Genomic DNA, 7,438 nt, shown 5'->3' with positions numbered 1-7,438 from the left:
ATCCTTCATTTATCACAAGTATACCCTCATTTTACTACCAAGGCAACATTCCATCTCTTTTAAATGTTATTAGTCTTAGACTCCTTTGAGTTTATTCAGGCTATACTGAGCTTTCTAAAACTAAGAGAAACCATCAGCTCTCTTGTTCTCATGGGCTTAATCCTAAGGACTTATCCATTCTCATCACCTTCACTCGCCCTTTCTTATCCTTTCTCCTGTCTTCCTAAAACCTTGTCGCTTTACCATACTTTAGCTTGCGACCTACACATATCTAGTTATACAACTTACAACCTTCTTTCAACTTGCTTGCACCATAGATTTCCTTGTGTTATTTTGGAACATCAAGCGAGACATCACATCGTCTCTAACTCTTCTTTACTCTCTTGACTAGGCCTCTCGATACCTAGAAACCATAGGCTGGAAGATATGCCACCAATGACGTCTCTATCATTCCTGGATACTGAATCCCAGTGCTTCTAGACTTCTATCCGAAGTATGGACTACTCACGATCTTCTGCATTTGAGTATCTCGTACATTGTTCACCTTTACCTTACTTACCTTAAAATCTCGCATCACATCTTCTATATCTTTCATGACCTTCCTTCCATATAGGTATAATTCACATCCGCAACTTGAAGCTCTATTATAATACTTGTACCTCTGGTGCATACACACTTCGGTGGGAGCTTCATATTGACTTCTTATGAGGCTGGTACTCTTCCAACTGACTTTATCGTAGACCATTATAGAATATGGCTACTGTACTATCTCTCTTGTACCTCTGATAGTAAGAGCGATCCTACAATGTTCTCAATCACGATTTCTATAATTTTCTGGGTCTAATAATCAGACTCCTGATTTATTTCGTTGTTGTAACTCTTTAGTTTCCTCTTCCTTCTGATCAGCCTTTATGTAGGCTTAAGCTATCTTCTGATCTGTAGCTCACGGTATTAGTTATTACTTTAGTCTTTCATGGGCGCTATGGAATATCCATGATACAGTCTTCTGATAATTCAATCCTTTGTCTATGCTTTAGGCTCAATTCTTTCTTTTAACTTATACCGAGTCTTCTATGGCTGTATGAATGTCAAAATATATAGTGCATGGATATCACTTTGAAGTCTTAAGTGCATAATCCCTTTTGTTCCCTCTTTCTTACGGAGTACATACAATGTTATTATGAGATTGTTGTTACAAGACCATTTCTTCTTTTGGTCATTGTGCTTAGGTTCAACCCTTCTTCCTTATTTCCTGAGCTAGTCTTTCATTGTAGTACTTAGGGAGGACCCTCTGATTCTTGCAAGGCTACGAGCTTATTACATTGTATACTTGCTGAGATTTGATGTTCGTACTCACATATAATTATCCGTAGTTACTTACCTCCACACCCTTGTGCTTGTAGGGTTGCTTCTGAACTTATATTTTGACTGTCTTCCCAATGGCATTCTCTTTTATTTACCTTTAACTACCCCAACTCCTATTTGAATATATCTCAAGGATTACGATGTCATATCTGCGAGACTGAATTCCCCATATTGGGGTTCACTATGTTCGTCTTGCACAATCTGTTGATTTGTCAGTGTCCTCTTGTTTAGCCATAACTACGCTCTTCCTGAATCAACTACTAACTACTCGTTGGCTCATTCTCATATCATTATTCTGCGTAATCTTTCTTGGGTTATTTCCTTTGTCTTAACTTACGTCTCGCACTGATTCCTTATCTATCAATAACATCTCGGGTAGGACCCCTTACTTTCTTTCCTTGACGTCGTGCTTGTATAATGTTCTGGAATCGTAGCATAACTGTAGGATTCGGACCAAGTCCGGATATCACAAAGTAAACAAACAAATTTACTCTAAGAAAAAGCCAGTACCGCGCCGCATGGGGCACCACGGGGCGCGCGATGCGGCAGTGCACAAGTGGCCTGACAAGCAAAGTGCAAGCTCTCTAGATTTCCTTACTAGAGCGCCGCATGGAGCGGTGCAGCATGCGGCGCGACTGTGCAAAATTGTCAGAGTGATTTCCAAGTTCGGCTAGGAAAGTGTAATTTCGTCCGGACTTGTTTCTAAACGGTATAAATACACCAAAAACATGATTTTGAAGGGACTTTTGACCTATGGGAGATTGGAGAACCAACCAAGGAAAGAAGACTCGTGAATTCATAAATATTACAACCTGCAATCGGTTCAATACGGGAGCTTGTATCGAATCATTAGAATTGATATTTTCTTCATTCTTAAACTTATTTGAGATGTATTACTCTATCGTTATGGAGTAAATTCCATTAGGGTGTTGACATGTACGATGTTTTGATAACTTGATTAGGGGTTCAATTCTTGATAATTGTTAGAATTAATTGATTGAGTTTTAATTTGTATTGTGAGTTATTTATTGTTTTGCTTAATCAAAAGAGGATTTTGATATTGAATTTCTTCACATCTTATGCTCTAGTTTAAATTCGTGATTCAAATAGGCAATCAAAGGAGACTCTTGAATTGCTAATCAGACCAGAAAATATGAAAATATTCGTGAGAAGTTACCCTTTAGATCATAGCCATCATTTGATTGTTGAAATTATTTATCGTGCTTCAATTGGATTAATTACTGAATTAACGTTTAATCGAAAGAGGAACATTAACTTCAAGTGCGATCTGATTATCGGTTGAATTCTTGAGAATAAACCATATTATAGAGTGAACTAACTCAAGAATTGGATCCCGAGTCAGTTATCTTTCACCTATCTAATCAAATACCCTTATCCCTCTCATTGATATTTCTTTGTTGCTCTTCTATTGTATTTTGTGATCAATTGTTATTTGCTTAATTTTTAGTAGTTCACCGTAGTAACAATTATCAAATCAAGTGTTTATTTTCCTGGATAGTAATCAACCGGAGATTATTCGAATACTATTTAGATCCAATCCATATGGAGACAATAATAAATCTATACTATATTTGATTAGCGAACATATTTTAAGTGTGTATTTTGCGCTCGTCAAATTTTGGCGTCGTTGTCGGGGATTGGCAATCAATAGTATCTCAAATAGTTTTTCGCACTAATTCAGGAGCCAAATTTTACTTTACTGTATTCACGTTTCTCACTTGTGTGCAGGATACAAGTTTGATTTCTCTGGTGTGTGACTCGATCCTTTTCAAAGGAAGTGATACCCTACGAACCAGAGTTGGAGAAACACCTTCTACAACTGAGAAAAGAAAGCGACTTAACAAAAAAATTCTTGGATCAAACTTCGACTCAAGATACCATGGAAAACGAAGAGAATGATGGAGTAGACTTAGCTGCAAGAGAGGCACCACAACTAGAAGTTGCACGGAGAATTGCTGATAAGATCGTCAACGATGATGGGGGTTGAAGATTCAATCTAAACCGACCCTTGGTTGAAGACCAGTTCGAGAATGCAGCACCTAGGCCTGGAAAATAATTGGGTGACTATGCTAGGCCATTCTATAATCAAGGACTGTCAAGTGTCAGACCTCCACCCATAGCAGCAAACAACTTCGAATTGAAGCAAGGCTTGCTTCAAACTATCCAAAACAGTTGCATGTTCAGAGGGAAGGTGAACGAAGATCCTAATACTCACTTGATGGATTTTGAAGAAATCATGAACACCTTCCAATAAAATGGAGTATTAAAGTACGCAGTCCACTTATGGGCATTCCCCTTTCCATTGAAAGATGGTGCGAAGCAATGACTTCGTAGCACACCCACAGGTTTGATTAGGACATGCGAATATATGACCAAGAAGATTCTTGACAAGTACTTCTCAACTGCAAAAATAGGGAAGTTCAGAAGGGAAATCCACATTTTTTGCCAGAAAGAGACAGAAACGGTTTTCGAAGCTTGGGAGAGATTCAAGGAGATAGTCAGAAAGTGTCAGCACAATGGAATTGATTTATGGATACAACTCCAGGATTTCTGGGATGGGTTGACATCGACTTCACGACAAACTCTGAATACTACATGTGGAGGACCACTAATAAAGAAAACATCGGAGGCATTTGTCTTAATCCTTGATAAATTATCTGAGGATGCTAATCGCTGGACGGCTGAAAGTAATGACAAGAGAAAATCATTTGGGGTTCACCAGGTGGACTCTAACACATCCATGCAAGCCCAGCTAGACAACATGGCCAAGGATATAAGAAAGTTGATATTGGCCAAGGTACAGAGTGAGCCACAAGCAGCATGTGACTTTTGTGGATTGGGACACCCTACACATGAGTGTCAAGCATCAGCTGAGGAAGTCAACGCAATGGGGAACTTTAATAGAGGAAACTACCAAGGCGTGAATAACTATAATACTATGGGTCAAAGACATCTAGGTTTTTCGTGGAGTTCACCTGGTGGGAGTTTGAACTCATGGCAGCAACATAATCCTAGACTCTAGGGTCAATGACCACTAGGTTTTCAGAACCAGCAGAGGCAGCAATACCATCCACAACAGCCAAATCAGTCTAGTATGGAAGATCTCATTATTCATCAACAAAACAGATGAAAAATTCGAGACTCAGGGCACGACTATCCAGAATTTAGAAAGACGGATGGGACAAATTGCAAATCTGTTATCTGAGAGGGCTCCTGGGACTCTTCCCTCTGACACTGAAAAGAACCCAAAGGAAACAATCAAAGTTGTATCTTTGAGAAGTGGCAAAATATTGGCAAACCTAGTGGTGAAACCTAGACGCAAGGTGTTGAACAAGCAGACCGAGACACCCGCAGAGAAAAAGAGTGAAGAGAAAAAAGGCCAAAGTAGTGGGGTACAAAAGGAGATTGAAGAAAGTAGACATATGCCAGCTCTACCATTCCCTCAAAAGATGAAGCAGGAGAAACTTGACAAATGTTTTTGGCGATTCTTGGAGATGCTCAAGCAACTTTATGTGAATATTCCCTTCACGTAGGTACTCACTCAGATGCCTGCTTATACAAAGTTCTTGAAGAAAATCCTATCTAGCAAGAGAAAATTAGAGAAAATAACAGTGATCAAGCTAAATGCCCACTACAGTGCCATCTTGCAAAATAAAAATCTCGTTTTGCGCTAGGCCAAACGGGCAAAAACCTATCAGAGATGACTCTCTAGAAAACCCCGCTACCGCGTCGCGCCCAGCGATGCGGTTGTGTAAACATTTTGTCCTTTAATTTGAAAAAAATAATAATTTAAAATCAGATTTTGAAAAAACCTGTACAAACTACCCCCACCTATTTTTTTTTCACTTTCCACCATAGCTCTCATTCTCTCTCAAACCTCTCCTCTCTAACTCACCCCCAAATCCTCCATTTTTCTTCTTCTTCTTCAAAGTTCTTCACCTCCAATTCTCCAACTTCCATCACTCATCAAGGTAAGTTTTCCTTTCTCATCTCTTCTCTTTTAGTAGTAATAACCCTAGGTAGTTTTTCAATTCTTTTTTGTTAATATTCATCCTTTTGCCGAAATTCTTGCATAAACTTGTGGGATTTTCATTGTTATTATGATTGTGGTTGATTGTTGGTATGTTTTGATGATTTTAGAATTAATTTGTGTTGAAGCTTGGTGGGGGTGCCCATGTGGCCGAAAGTTGGTGAAGTTTGTGTAAAATTTATGCACTTTGTGCTATTGTGAAGATGTGGTGATGTTATGGTTGTGGTGAGTGGTGTTTTGTATGTGGTTGTATGGGGATTCTAACCCACTTTGAATTGAAATAAGAAGGTGAAAGGTATGCCCATAATATGTTTGTTGAAATGCCTTAGTGACATAAAATTATGTGGTGTTGCTAATTTAATTTTGAAGGGAAGTGGTTTTTGGGATGTGATGCTAGATGAAAACTATGGGGTGGGAGGTCATGTTCGTATGTTGTGAAACTTTAATTTGTTAGCCCCGATTGCTAATTGATTGACCACCCCTTACTAATGTGTTGCTAGGTGCTAAATGGGGTGTTCGATTCATCCTATGTGCTTGTGTAGTGTTGTATTGTATCTTAATTTTGTTAGTAGTAAATTAGACTAACTTCTTTTTCTTTTTTTATTAATTACTAGTTTAGCTTCTTAATTGTGTCTTTTACACTAGTGTAGTCTGTGGTTATGTTGTTGTAATATTATGTTGGTGGTCGGGTGGGTTGTTGATTACTAATGGCGTGCTTTCAATGGGGTAGTCTGAATCACTGATTTACATTGTACTTGTGAATATGCCAATAACATAAGTGTGGGGTGGTTACCCCATTTGGTCTTGATTTTGTTTTAAGTGTTGTGGCTAATGTTGTTCGTCTTGTGCAGGTACAATGTCTCGTCGTCCTAGCAAATGTTCTAACACATGTACCTCAGAGGTTGCCTCTAGTAGCCGTCGAAGAGGTAGGCGGGAACCTCCCTCCCCCCCCCCTGCCCCAGTGGAGGAGGAAGATGAGCGCATTGATCCTGATGCGGATGTAGTACCAGACTGCAAGTATGGCATTCGGGCTGTGCTAACTCATGCTAGGATGTGGTACCGGACCTTTGTTCCAGCGGTGAGTCCCGACCCGGATGTTGGCATTACTGATGGTAAGCTAGCCAGTAAATACTCAGGGATTTACAACAACATCAGATACATGGGTTTTGAAAGCTTGTTCTGTCCCGGTGAGTCGGTGAACGTGAACATGGTTAAAGAATTTTATGCTAACTGGCAACCTGAGGCCAGTTTAGATGCAGTGTATGAAGTGGAGGTGCGAGGAAAGATGATTCCATTTTCTTCCCGGGTAATAAATCAGATCATGGGATTCACAGAGCATTCGCATAAGTTATTCTTGAGGTTGCTGCGTCGGCTCCCCTATCCTGATATTAGACGCCAGCTGTGTGGCATGGGGTCTCTTTCCATATGGACGCGGGATGCTAATGAGTTCCACAAGGACATGAAGAAGTGCCATTTCTAGCGTCCCGCCAAAGTCGTTCTCCGTTTGATTAATGCAAATATCATGCCTACCCAGAACGACAGTGATGTCTCCCGGTTGAAGGTGTGTCTCATTTATGCTATTTTGACACGGATGAAGTTTGATCTGGGTAAGATTATGCTTGAATAGATGTCTCGAGTACGACCACTTGGGGCCCGCCGCCTATATTTCCCGAGTATGATCACGCGGCTTCTGAGGACCCACCATGTAGAGGAGGAGTTCCATTATGATTGGGAGATTCCGGTTTTGCGGCCTCTTAAGCCTTTTGATGTCACAGCTGTGATAGACGCCCCGATGTTGTTGTTCCTGTATATCAGAGATTTGTTCGTGTTGAGGAGACACTGCAGTTGCTATTTGTTTATATGCGCCTTCGCGCTGCTCGGGAGGAGGTTGACTTGGCAGAGTTAGAGGAGGACCATCCCCTCTCCGTAGTCACGCAGCAGTTTTTGGGTTTAGCCGCTGGAGTACAGATACTACCTAACGAAGACGTAAACTCTATTCCCTTTGATGATGAAGAGTACCTG

The 7,438-nt window shown here is 40.3% G+C and overlaps 1 non-coding gene across 1 annotated transcript; it reads right to left on the bottom strand.

Moving 5' to 3' along the window:
• Positions 1 to 3,802: 3,802 nt before the first annotated feature.
• LOC142168505 (small nucleolar RNA R71) lies at positions 3,803 to 3,909 on the bottom strand. Its single transcript, XR_012698362.1, has one exon. It is a non-coding gene; the product is annotated as a small nucleolar RNA R71 (small nucleolar RNA).
• Between the last annotated feature and the right edge of the window lie 3,529 nt (positions 3,910 to 7,438).

Source organism: Nicotiana tabacum, chromosome 13, assembly GCF_000715075.1.
Source record: "Nicotiana tabacum cultivar K326 chromosome 13, ASM71507v2, whole genome shotgun sequence".
Classification (NCBI taxonomy): Eukaryota; Viridiplantae; Streptophyta; class Magnoliopsida; order Solanales; family Solanaceae; genus Nicotiana; species Nicotiana tabacum.
This window is presented reverse-complemented; position numbering and strand designations above follow the sequence as displayed.